Source organism: Rattus norvegicus, chromosome Y (assembly GCF_021556685.1).
Source record: "Rattus norvegicus strain SHRSP/BbbUtx chromosome Y, alternate assembly SHRSP_T2T, whole genome shotgun sequence".
In the NCBI taxonomy this organism is placed as follows: Eukaryota; Metazoa; Chordata; class Mammalia; order Rodentia; family Muridae; genus Rattus; species Rattus norvegicus.
Genome location: NC_141555.1, coordinates 34823070 through 34837445, shown reverse-complemented (window position 1 = coordinate 34837445; position 14376 = coordinate 34823070). Strand labels below are relative to the sequence as shown.

The following is a 14376-nucleotide window of genomic DNA, read 5'->3' as shown; positions in this document are numbered from 1 at the left end:
AAAAATAATCTTCTACCAGATAAGCTTTCTTCAAATCCCAGACATACAAGAGAGAAAAATTTAAAGCAGGTCCACTACAAGCAGCAAGAAGACAAGAATATACACTGGTTTCACAACTATGTATTACAGTATTTGGAATTTTAGCTGGAGGAATATGACAACCGAAGAAGATCCAGGGAATACAAATGAAAAATTAAGAAATCAAAATGTTCTCATTTGCAGATGTCATGACACCATTTTAAAAACTCTAAAAATGTATCAGTCTCTTAAGACTGAAAAATACGGTCATAAAAGCAGAATATCATACGAACACACAAAATTCCTTAGCCTTCCTTTATGCCAATCCAAACCATACTTTGAGGAAATATGGGTCAAATTCCCCGCACAATAATCTGAATATATAAATAAAATATTGTGGATGAAAATATTAAAAATGCAAAGACCACTATGAATTAGCTAGACGTGATCCTGAATAGAGACAATTGTTCTTTAAAAGTTTAAGTTTCTTAAAGCTGAAAATATATTCACAATTCAAAGTGAAAACTCAAAACACGTTATCGTTTCTGTTTTCCAATTTCAAACCATGGGAGAGAAACAAGGGAAGTATTCCACTTGAAACACTCTTAAAATATATAACAAAATACCCTGAATTCGCATAGATATAAAGCATACTATGAGAAGACATACGAAGTAACCATGATCCATCCAGAAAACATATAAGAACATTCCAGCTGATGTTCTGAAGGACCTTAAAGACTTGAATAAATCAAACTTTTATAGTTTTAAGAATAAGTAGATAGCATAATAATGTCAATTTTTGATTAATTAATAAAGGAAGGCTAAGGAATTTTGTGTGTTCGTATGATATTCTGATTTTATGACCGTATTTTTTCAGTCTTAAGAGACTGATACATTTTTAGAGTTTTTAAAATGGTGTCATGACATCTGCAAACGAGAACATTTTGATTTCTTAATTTTTCATTTGTATTCCCTGGATCATCTTCGGTTGTCATATTCCTCTAGCTAAAATTCCAAATACTGTAATACATAGTTGTGAAACCAGTGTATATTCTTGTCTTCTTGCTGCTTGTAGTGGACCTGCTTTAAATTTTTCTCTCTTGTATGTCTGGGATTTGAAGAAAGCTTCTCTGGTAGAAGATTATTATTAGAAATAAAATCTCCTCTTCTGGAGATTGCAGATTAGCCTCAGGAAATGGTTTTTGGCTGGCAGCACCATTGACAAAACAGTGTTTTGGTGGAGGATTTTCCATCAAAAACCTTAGCTTTACCACAGAGGCTAGGTCCAAAATACAAATGATAGTCAGTCAATAGTTTGCCATATCTTGTTATCCAAAGAAAAGGAACAGTTGATTTAGTCATGATTCGGTGATGACTCTAATTCATTTCAGAATCATAGATATTGCCAGCATATATAAAACCAAAAGACCCATTGTCAAACAGCAGTATTCTCCGCATTGCCCACAGTCACCATAGTAATACCAGTGGTGAGCTCTATAGTATGGTTTGTTTCTGTTTCCTGTTTTTGCAGCTTATAAACCTTGTTTCTTTGACCCACAGAGAAGTTTCAAATAAAATAATGAAAAAAAATTTGAATTGAAAGCTATTGGTCGCTTGTAGTTGTAGTTAAAAATGAGGACCTCAAGCAATCTTCACTTGGTCCTCTTCTTTTAGGATTGGGGTTGATTCGCTTTTGCTTTTGCTTTTAGTTTCATTTTGGTGATTTTTTTTTGTTTTATTATGTTTTCTTTTTCTTTTTGTTCTTTTCTACATGCAGAGATCAAGAAGTGGTCAGAAGAATTTCAAGTACAAATTCAGATGGCTGGAAAGAGCCCAGTCTCTCTAGCAGGTCCACATTGTTTGCTGTACTAGGGATTTTTCTCTTGCCTTTCATATTGCCCATTTCCACTTTTTGGATCCTTTTATCCTGGCATAATTAATACTACATGTATATTACAATTATTTGAATTTCAACTCTGAAATTCTAACTCCTCTATCTCCCACACAAAACCAGAGACATGGATTGAGTCTTGTTTGGTCACGTTTTGATTCTTAGATCGGGAATCTTCCTGCAAACACTGAAGGTCCTGTTCCCAAATTGATTCTCTATAGTTCAATAAAGATGCTCTTGGCCAACCAGTTGTGAGGATATCTAGTATTCCTGCAAACAGGCTAGTAGACACAAGGGTGGAGAAAGGATTTAAGGGTGGAGTAAGAGCTACCAGTCATGTGAGATCTAGTATGGAGTGGCCATTGGTGTAGCAGGCAGGATGTTAGAAACACAGTAAGATAAGCTCATATTTGGGGTGCTGCACTATGACTAATGACAACTGAGCAATTGAGATAGGGCAGATTTAGAGGTGTTGAGAAGGGAGTAAAAAGGACAGTTTGCTATTTGGTAGAGGCTTAAAAATCCTGAAAATAGAGCTAAAGCACATCAAATGTTCTTAAGCGTATGTGGCTTTCAAGTGCATTATAAGGGAACCTGATCAGCTCTGGGAGCTTGGACTTCCTTGAGCTTAAAGTGAGGCAGTAGGAACAATTTCTGCAGAGTCTTATGAGAGCAATCCATGACCATAACGACCGTGTCCAAAGTCACCTTGACCATGAGAGTTAAAGCTGACCCACATGTATCTTTTGATATAACCATTTCTTCTTTGTGATCTTTTAGTGTTCCATTTGCTCAAAATTATTAGTGAAGAGGGTAAAATGATACTAAAGGCTACTCTTGGTTGTCAACTATTCATCTGAGATTAATTAAACCCCAGAGATAGAGGGAATATGTGAATAATTTCTGCATAATATAAGGTCAATGTAAAATGTATTTCTTATATGGATCTTTGGGGTGGGATGTTGCTTCTTTAACCTAGAACTTCATCAATATCTCGTCTTTATATTTATTTTTTCAGGCATCTGCAGATACTACCTTTTGAGGAATGAATCCTTCTCAGGAGACAATAGACGGAACCTGCACTTCAATGATAATTAAATGGCACTTCAAGATATCAAATCAAAATATCAAAGTGAGAATGGAATAAATTTATTAGTACAGTGTTTTGCAAACAACTTCTTTCACAAACAGCCTTGGAAGGAGAATTCTGAAATTTTGCATTTCATATTTGACTTTGCTGGTACTCTGAAAAAAATCAACTCACAACTGTTTGGGGCTTTATGGGCAATAAAATACTACAAACAGAGCTGTTATGAATCAGTGCTCTGCGGTATGTGTTAATATGGCTACAGTGAAGAACAACTATGCTAAAGCTATTCATCTGTTTTTCAAACAGCATCCTCATGCAACTGTGGACTTCTGTGGGTCGTTGGATGGATAGGTTGAGAACACTGGCTGAGAGCTGCAAATGCAGAAGTGGGATGGTACATGATTGGATCATGAAAGGCCTGTGTGTAAATCATAAACAACTTCACAATATTCAATACTTTAATAATTACTAGGAAGTAGACTTCTGTAAAATGACTTCAGCAGACCAGCATGGTAGAAAAACAGTAACTGATTCCCTGGAGATTTAAATCCACTGGATTGTGAAACATGGACTTAGAGGTAGAGACATGTCAGCACATGAAGACTGGATAATGAAAACACTGTTGTCTCTTAAGTTTCCCTAACCCATGGTTTGAGGCCAACAGCAACAGATTTTTTGCACTGAGGAATAGAATAAAAGCCAATTTGTTGAAAATCCCAATCATAAGAAAATACTGAAATCATCTGTGACAAACATCAACTCTCAGCATGGTTTCAGGATGTCTGAATGTCTGCTGTCAGCATGGGCTTTTACTGACATCCCTTTTATAACTGCAGAGCTCCAATCTGCTTCAGCCACATCATCATCTCTTAATTCTGTTGCAGGTAGATTAGATCACTGTGTCTGCCTATGCAGTCTTTCTCTACATATAAAGACCCAAGGAACAAATCTCACTCCAGGCAGCTGTTGAAAGTAATTTTGAATCGCATTGGTGTTGTTAGTAGATGTAATGTCTTCAAATCCCAGAAGACCATGTTTGCAAAGGAGTTGATTGAGGAAGTCTTGGGTATTTCTTTCATAGGGGCAGGTGGGATCGATGAACAGGACCGCTTTCTCAGACTTGATCTTGCAGTTCACATACACATGAGCCATGCTGACAGGGTGCAGCTTCCCAGAATAGAATGTTCAGTTGAAGATACTGGTCTGTTTGAGAGTGGCATACCCAATGTATTCTAAACCATGCATTCTAGTAGAATCCCTATAGAAAACATGGAAGAAAGAAGCATTTACTTTTTCATTTTTGCACTAACAATGCTACCAAACACTCAAAGACATAAGAACCTGCATACTGAAGATGTATCCATATACAAATGACCAGATGTGACATCTAGCCTTTTGAACTAATAAAATAATGGATTCTAGGACTTTAAAAATAGTCAGCCAGTGTTAAAGTATGTGGTCCATAGTGTGTGATAATTGTGACTAGTTCGATAGCTCTGTACAGAGAGATTCATCCTTTACTATCTCTTAGGGAACACGAACTACTACACCAGGTATCTAGAGAAGACCTTTTACTGCAGTTTGAGTCTAGCAAGAGTTTCAGCTCAGTTACAAATTTCCAATGGCCACATACCCTTAGTCTGATATTCATACGCTGCTTTGATACAGTCCTACTTATATTCTATAGTTCTTGTCAACCGAATTAAAAGAGCATTGTATCCTATTAAAGAAATGCACAGTAATTTATTTGCATGAGTGCAGCAGAGAGAAGGATTATAGGATAAACAAGAATTGGAAAGCAAGATGTCCTTCCTTCTGAGGACCAAGACCAGGAAACCTGAACTACATAAAAATCTGAAACAAGTTGTCTGAAGTTTGTTCTTTCCTTCAATCATGGAGCTCCTAGTGAAGGAGCTCAGTTCTCAAGAGTTGGCAAAAATTACCTTTATTGCTGAGCCAGGACAATTGCTGAATACTTCATTCATGGATCTGAAGAAACTCTGTATCCATCCTGCTATAATATGTATATATCTATGTATCATTCATAGAATGGACACTTTACTGTTGGTTTGAAAGCAACAGTTTGTCCCTGGAGAGACACAGATTTCTTCTTTCACAAATTATTTCTGATGGTGGGTCTCATAAGTTCATTCCGGTATTTGCTTTACAGTAATCATTCAGTGATCTGGAAGAAACACTTATTTAATGTTGTGAGATCTACTAGAACAATATCAACCATCATTTTCCCTTCCCAGTTTAATTCTGAATCATTCTCCACTAAAGGTCTGTGGTCTCTGATGAAGGCAGCATCTCCACAGACTAGTCTGAATATTGCTCTTAGCACTGCATTTATGATACATCAATGTGATTTCCTTACCACTCTCATTCCCTAGAGAGTTTTTCAATTCATTTCATCTGATGGGTCTAATGTACATCATCACCAAGGATGAGTTTTGAGAGTTTTGCTAAAAAATTTAAAAAAAGAAAGAAATAATAGGAAAGAAAAGAAATAAAGGAAAACTGCAAGCTTATCTCACCAATTGACTCAGAAATCTAAAGTTTTATTCAGTGGAAATAATTGTGGAAAGTCTGAGATGATGATGTTTCAACTAGAAGCACTTCTCTCTCCAGGATATTAGTGTAAGAGTGAAACTGCACTATTGGTATCCAAAGAATGGAGGAGTTTACTCTGAGCAGACAACACAATACTTGTCTTTCATTTCTTACTTAGGACATTTTTATAATTGACAAAAAGAATAAATGCAATGAGCTCTCAGCAAAACATCTGTGACTTTCCAAAAACTTTGGAATAAAGAAATGAATGATATAAAATCTCTCACTTCCAGGAGCCATAAGAACTGCGAAGTCCAGATGTTTGTGAGAGGCTCACAGCTTTTGATCCCCATATGTGGAAGGCTCAGAACAAGTCTATCTCTTCAGTGATCCTACTGAACTCCTACCAAGGACTCACTGAGCTTTCCCAAGGACCGTGTATTTCTTCCTTTTTTTATACCAAGACAGAAGACCAGCTTCCTCCTTCCCATCTCTGGTCTCTTCATCCTCTTTCTTCTCACTCCACAATGGATACTCTGAATTAGAGTTTAATTAGTAAATACTAGAGGTACGGAAGGGATATCTGGATGGAGTTGCAGTAACAACAACACTTGTGACATCACTGAAGAAGCTAGTCCTCTCCAGGTTACAATAGATGTTTCAGGGAGGGCCTCATGATTATGTCATTGAGATGTTACCTGTTAAAAAGCTTTCCTTACATTGACCAGATTCAAAGGTGCCCATTCCACATATGTCTCCTGTGACACAGGGGAAACCTTTATGTACTCCCTCTCTCTAAAGGTAGAGACTTCTCTTTGCTTTATTAGCTGTTACTTGAGATGGAGAAAGTATGTCAGGGTCTTGCCATGGGTAGAAGATTTAGGAACATGTAGTGTAGGAGATAATTCTAGATAATATTTTTATTCCCAGGTTCATTCCTGAGACATAGAGTTCAATTTTCTTCGTTATCTATGTATCACAAAGACCAGTATTTTCCGTGCAGACCTTTAATTAAATGAATATTGTATTTCACTTTCTTATTGTACATTCCTTGACAGGGGAATTCATAATTATTCCTGAAGGTGTACTCAAAAATTCTGTTTTCCAATTCCATTTTCTGCAATGATTTTGACAACAAAGTGTGCCCATCTTTAGAGTGAGCATAACGGTATGAATACTGTGTACTCACTTCTAATATTAAACTCCTAAATGCTTCTTTTATGTAATAATTACAAGGCATCAGCAAAGCAAAGGGCAAGATGGGGTACAGAATTCGGTTCTATAGTCCCATTTGATATCAATTCTGCACTACCTATCTTCCTGTGTCCCTATGGCCAGACTTAAGGGTTTTGGATGTTTTATCATTATTCTTTCTTAAGTAGAAACCTTAGATACCGGAGGATAGGCAGGGAGAAAAACGGCATGGTTATCAGTCAAACCTCAAATTCAATATGTTCATAATACAGGAGGGAGTCTATTTGACATTGTCATTTCTGAATTCTACATTCTTGACCTAGTTGGGCAGATTCTATGTTAACATTCCAACTAACCACCTGGCTGTAGGAGCCACAAAAAGTATATATATACATCTGCCACCAAAATGATATAAAATTGATGAAGCTAAGAAGTGCATTCTGCCAGGAACCGGATATAGACATTTCCTGAGAGACACAGCTAGAATATGTGAAATACAGAGGTAAATGATAGTGACAAACCCATGAACTGAATGAAAATGGACTTCTTGTGGTAAATGTTGGGAAATGATTACAAGATCTGAATGGGGCTTTAATCCCCACAAGGACAATGCCAATGAATGAAACCTTTCTGGTACTAAATCAATATTCAAAGACTGCACATGGACAGACCAATGGCTTCAACTGCATATGAAGCGGAAGATGGCCTTCGTGAGCACCAATGAAAGAAGAGGCCCTTGATCCTCCCTAGGTTTGATTCCCAGTTCAACGGAATGTAAAGAGACAGTAAGATGGGTTATAGAAAAAGGGGAAGGGGACAGGTTAGGGCTCTTATGGACAGGAAACTGGGTAAGGAAATTACATTTGAAATGTAATTAAAGAAGTATCCAATTAAAAAAGCATTAAAAATTCCTAAAAAATGATAGAAGTAAAAGAAAAGAAAACTATCAATGAATCATACATATTGATGCAGAAATCTAAAGGGTATGTATCAGGGAATGGTAATCAGAGTAATACAGGTGGAAAGACTGAGATGACGATGTATTAACTAGATGCACATCTCTGTCCCAAATATCAGTGTCAGAAACAAAGTGCAGTATAGGAATCCAAATCAAGGCGGAGTTTACATTGAGCTGAGGATACAATACTTGTCATCCCTCCTTCCTTAGGACCTTTTTATCCTGGGCAAAAAGAATGAAAGCCATGAGCTATCAGAAAAACAACTGTACACTTCCTAATACCTGACTTTTGGAATAAAGAAATTAATGATAAAAAATCTCTGACTTCCAGGAACCATAACAAGCAAGGAAATCCAGATGTTACTGAGAGGGTCCCACCTTCTGAATCCCATATGTGGAAGGCTCAGATCAAGTCTATGTGTTCAGTGAACCCTCACAACCCCTACACAGCACTCACTGTGCTTTTCCATGTACCATATATTTTTCGTTTTTTAAACTAAAACCCTAGGCCAACTTCCTTCTCCCCATTTCTGATATCTACATTCTATTTGTTCTCCCTCCCAAATAGCTGTTTACACTGAAATAAAGGCCTATTAATAAAATCTAGAGGTACTGAATGAATGTCTGAGAGGAAGTTGCAGTCAGGAAAACACTAGTGACATCACAGGAGAAGCTAGGGCTCTCCAGTATACAAGAGATTATTCAGGGATGGCCTAATGATCATGTCACTGAGAACTGGCATGGCCTACCTCCTAAAGAGCTTTCTTTATATCGACCAGATTCTAGGGTGATGTTCCAGGTGTGTCCTTTGACACAGTGGAAAACTTTATGTAGAACATCTCTCTAAAGCTAGAGAGTTCTCTTTGCTTTATTAGTGGTTACATGCTCTGAATGAAGAAAGCTATAAAGGGTATGGCATGTGTAGAAAATATCTAGGAACATGGGACGTAGGAGATTCTTCTGTATTATAATTTTATTCCCATTTCCATTCCTGTGACAAACAGTTCAATTTCCTAAGTTCTATCTGTTTCCCAAAGGCCTTTGTTTCCCTACAGATATTTAATTGAGTGGATTTTGAATTTCATTTTCTAATTGTTCATTCCTTGATAGCGGACTTTATAGATATTCCTGAATGTGTCCTCAAAAATTCCGTTTTGCAATTCTAGTTTTTTGCAATGATTTTTGCAAAAAAGCTGGCCAAGCTAAAAAGTGAATGTAATAGTGTAAATATTGTGTACCTACTTCAAATGATAAACTCCCAAATTTTTATTTTATGCAAAAATTACCTGATATCAGTAAATCAAAGGGCAGCATGGACTATACAATGCGGTTATGTAGTCCCATTAGATATCATTTCAGTAATATCTACCTTCCTGTGTTCCAAGTGTGAGACTTCAAGCTTTTGGATGTTTTACCATGATTCTTTCTTCAAGCCATACTAAAGATACAGGATGATGGGAAGGGAGAGGAATGGCTTGAGGTCCAGTAAAAGCTAAACTTCAATAGGTACATAAGACCAGGATTGATATTGTCATTTGTGGATTCTCCATTCTTGACCTAGGACCTCAGAATCCATGTTAAAATTTCAACTAAATTCATAGATGTATAAGCCACCAAATATATATATATATATTTATATATATATATATATATATATATATATATATATATATATATATTTATCTATATATAATATAGATAAATCGATATAGAGATAGAGAAGAGATAGAGCTAGAGACAGAGACAGAGACAGAGATAGATAGATAGATAGATAGATAGATAGATAGATCAGACACCAAAACTAGATACGATTAAGGTTAATAAAGCTAAGAAGTGCATGCTGCCAGTAACAGGTTATATATCTTCCCTGAGAGTCACAGCTAGAGCATGTCAATTACAGAAGTGAATGCTAGTGGCAAACCAGAGAAGTGTAACGGACCTCTTGTTGTTAAATTTTTAGAAAGGATTACAAGAGCTGAAGACATTATCAACCCCATCAGAAGAATAATGCAAATGAACAAGAACCTTCTGGTACTATAAAGATACTCAAAGACTGTACATGGACAGACCTATTGCTCCAACTGCATGTGTGGCAGAGGATGGCATGGTTGGACACCAAAGGAAGGAGAGGCCCTTGGTTCTCCATAGGTTTGACTCCCAGTTCAAGGAAATTTCAACGGGTAGTAAGGGTGGTTTAAGTGTAAAGGAAAGGAAACATTTAGGTCTCTTACGGAGAGGAAACTGGGAATGGAAATAACATTTAAATATAGATATAGAAATATCCAAAAAGTATTAAAATTAACTTAAAATTTAAAAAAAATGAAAGAAATAAAAGTAAATAAAACTGCAAGGTAATCAGACATATTGATTCATAAATCTAGAGGGACACTGTCAGGGAATGGTAGTCAGCATAACACTAGTGGAAAGACTGAGATGATGAACTCTCAACTAGAAGTATTTCTCTCTCCCAGATATCTGTGTCAGACACAAACTGCGATGTAGGAATCAAAAACATGGAGGAGTTTACTATGAGCTGAGGATACAATACTTGTCTTTCCCTCTTTCCTTGGGACTTTTTCCTTCTGGGAGAAAAAATAAAACCCATGCACTCTCAGAAAGAAAAAAAAAACAAAAACAAAAACAAAAAAAAAAAACAAACAAACAAAAAAAAAACTGTACCCGTCCCAACACCTGGCTTTTGTAATAATGAAATTAATGATAATAAAATCTCTGACTTCCAGGAACCATAACAAACAAGGAAATCCAGATGCTACTAAAAGGCTACCACTTCCTCAATCCCATATGTGAAAGGCTCAAATCAAGGTTGTGTGTTCAGTGAACCCTCACAAACCCTGCTCAGCACTCACTGAGCTTTCCCATGTATTTCCTAAATATTTCCACATATTTCTTCATTTTTTTAAACTGAAACAGAAGGCCAACATTCTTCTACTCATTTTGTTATGTACATCGTCTTTGTTCTCTTTCCCAAATGGCTGTTTGCACTGAAATAGAGGCCATTTAGTAATCCCTAGAGGTACTGCGGGAATATATGTTATGCATTTTTTTTGTGACATCACAAAAGCTAGGGCTCTCCAGGGTACAAGATATTTTTCAGGGAGGGCCAAATGACGATGTCACTTAGAACTGCCATGACCTACCTGCTAAACAGCTTTCTTTACATTCACCAGGTTCGAGTTTGCCTTTTCCAGGAATGTCTACTGTGACACAGTGGTAACATTTATGTACTACACCTCTCTACAGCTGGAAACTTCTCTTGCTTCATCAGTGGTTACAGGATCTACATGGAGAAAGTCAGTTACGGGCTTATATTGAGTAGAAAAGGTCTAGAAACATGGGATGTAGGAGATTCTTCTGGATAATAATTCTATTCCCAGGTCCATTCCTGTGACAAACAGTTCAATTTCCTAGGTTTTCCCTGTTTCCCACAGGCTATTTTTTCTCTACAGATGTTTAATTGAGTGAATTTTTTATTTCATTTTCTAATTGTTCATTCCTTGAAAGGGGACTTTATAGATTTTCCTGAATGTGTACTCAAATATACTGTTTTCAAATTCCAGTTTTTTGGCAATGATTTTGGAAACAAACATGGCCAAACTATGAAGTGAATTTAACAGTGTAAATATTGTGTACCTACATAAAATGATAAACTCCCAAATTTTTATTTTATGCAAAAAAAATAACTGCCTGAGTAAATCAAAGGACAGCGTGGACTATGTAGTCCCATTAGATATCATTTCTGTAAAATCTACCTTCCCTTGTTCCAAGGGTGAGATTTCAGGATTTTGGATGTTTTAAGATGATTCTTTCTTCAGGCCAAAGATAAGATACAGGAGGATTGCCAGGGAGGGAAGAATTTGAATTCCAATGAATCCTCAACTTTATTAGTATCATAAGAACAGGAGCGAGTCTATTTGGCATTGCCATTTGTGGATTCTACATTCTTGATATACCTGCTCAGAGTCCATGTTAAATTCCATCTAATCTCATAGCTGTAGGAAAAGTGGAATAAATGACAATAAACATAAGTGGTTGGGGGTGAACTTGGGTATCCCCAGAAAAGTCACAGGTGCCAGGTATGCAAGAGGTTCTGATAAACCTAATGGGATGATGGTAGTTGAAATACCAAGCAGCAAAGAGATAGAACCACTAGAGTCTGCCTCCTGTAGCTAGACATAATCAGCCACCAAAACTAGATAAGATTGATGATCTTAAGAAGCACATTCTGTCAGGAACCAGATATAGATCTTTCCTAAGGGACACACCAAGAGCATGTCAAATACAGAAGTGAATGTGTTGTTGCAAAAATATAAAAATAAAAAAAATTGTCTTATATTCCGCTATCTCTGGCACTGTAGTTTCCCAAGTCTCTGCTAAATATCTTGGTTGAATACATCCCCACTCCTCAGCTGCCCAGTGTCTCATAGTCCCACACATGATCTTACACTCAAAACCTCACATGAAAGAACACACAACACAATAAACTTTGATCCAATTGATAAGATTTAATACCTTACTTAAGCATACAAAACCTGGTACCATCCATACCTTAGGAACATTAATTCCAACCAGTAAATACCCAGAGCAGAATCCTAACCTCACCTGCCATGGCTTCTCACCTCTCCTCCTGTCTCTCCTTTTTCCTCTAGTCTCTTCTATTTCCTTCAAACTTCTTTCCTGCCCATCCTTCCTTTTCCTCCAATGATAGGCCTCCTTCTATCCTGTACCTGCCCCTCACCTGTACTTCACAAATTTAATGGGAAAGTGGTTCTGGGGAATTCACCTGAGTTCTGAGTACAGGACAAGGCAGCTGTCCTTGAAGCAGTGGATCAGGATCAAAATACAGATAACTTCACTGTAAACAACGTTTCTCCCTTTTTGTCCAGTTAAACAGACTTGTCATTTATATATCAATTGAGTAAGATAATTACCGTTCTGCAATTTATAAAGCATTTGATATACTCAACACCCAGTCCAAAACTATACCAGTTAGAAAGTACATTTAGTTTTTCATTCCAGCTTCATCAAGGCTTAAAATCTATATTATGTCTTGGCTAGCTTGTATACTATCTGATAACTATCCAATAAAATATGTATAGTCAGAGTTATACAGCCTGATAAACAATGAGACTATAATCAGTATCCAACCCTGTCAGAAATCTGAGAATGACCAAATATCTATACACATAGGAAGCCTAAGAGGACTTCTAGAACTGAGAGGTTGTAGAGACAAATCTCCACTAGCACAATCCCCTGTTAACAACAGGTGAGTTTAAGTCTTCAGCCTTCTGACACAAGATCAACTGACAGCCTACTGAAATGTAGACTCGGAAGGGCTCACTATCCTGTATTGGCAGGGTTTATCAGTCAAATCCTCTGGATAATTTGTCCTTTTCTGGATAGTATTAATCTGCAGATGAAACAGGCATTTTTTTCCAGTGACTGCCTAGCCACAAAGTATTGCCTCACTTGGAGGTAGAGATGTTCAAATTCATCATTAAATCTGCCAAAGTGGAACAGTTAGGAGAAGATAAGTAATAACAAAAGATAAGTAATAACTTTAAATCTCAAATTTTGTGGATTTCTGACATTTTTGAAAAGCATCTATCTATCTAAGACAATCTGGACTGTTGTCTTTATATATTAATTTTGTTTTGATAGTACTCTTACAAAGTCAGAGCCATGACTTCGCTATTTGAATCTTAACTCACAGGTGTAAGCACCTCAGAAGTCTGTAATGAAAACAATAATAGGACTGTCTCTTGTAATTTTAAATTTTTCTGTCCAATAATTTCTATACCTAAACAAAGAAAAGATTAAGCTTAGTTACCAAAGGCGATTATGACTGTATAACTCAATCTAGCTTATTACTCCTTGCTAAATTTCAACCAATTTTTCAATTCTTCATAAAAAACAACTTTAGAATAAACACTTCCAGCCCCACCCCAAATATTCCAGGGAAATGAGTTGTACATGGGCGTTGAGATATCCTTAGGGGTAGGGGGTAGGAAGAATGAAGCAAATGCAATAGCCGATATGTCCTGACTGGTCCCAGCTGAAAGTCATTGAGACCAGGATTCCAAGTAGTCACAGTCTGCAAAACACAACTCTCAAGACAAAGGTTTAGAATCGAGATATCTTTTTGTTTGATTCTCCTGAATATATTTTTCAGGCGGTCTACCACTATCAAACCTGATCAGTATGACTCTGTGAGGTTTCCAGAATCCTAAGCAAAAATTTTAAAAACAGAAGGACAAAATCTTTCTCCCAAAATAATCTGTTACTTAATCTGAAACAAGAGAAGCTTGTATCTTACACTCCCTCCCAGAGTAATAATATAAGCATAAAACTCAAATTCACACCCATCATAAAGATTAAACAATTTTTAAAAAAGGAATTTATGTAAAAATGATTCTGATATAAATCCGTTCTTGGTGATATCAGGAAATAAACCCAAAATTCCCATGGAGCCCATGTTAAGAGAATTTGAGCTTGCTATTGTCGTAAATATCAAAAGTAACCGAAAACCATCGCTAGACTTCATCAACGAGCCATATAGTGGGGTAATTCATACCTTCTATCAATTCTAATATCAATAAGGAACACTTTAAACCAGGACTTTTGCCCAAAATATCTCAATCTGTTAAGCTCTCT

The 14376-nt window shown here is 36.7% G+C and overlaps 1 long non-coding RNA gene across 2 annotated transcripts in view; it reads left to right on the top strand.

Annotated features, from left to right (window-relative positions):
- Positions 1–3717, top strand: part of LOC147998007 (uncharacterized) — a 40440-nt gene extending 36723 nt beyond the window's left edge. Inside the window, exon 5 of one of the 2 annotated variants that reach the window (XR_015647437.1) lies at positions 2928–3717. This is a non-coding gene — a long non-coding RNA (uncharacterized LOC147998007). The remainder of the gene's footprint in view (positions 1–2927) is intronic. The other variant, XR_015647436.1, reaches the window with a different exon arrangement.
- The last annotated feature ends 10659 nt before the right edge of the window (positions 3718–14376 follow it).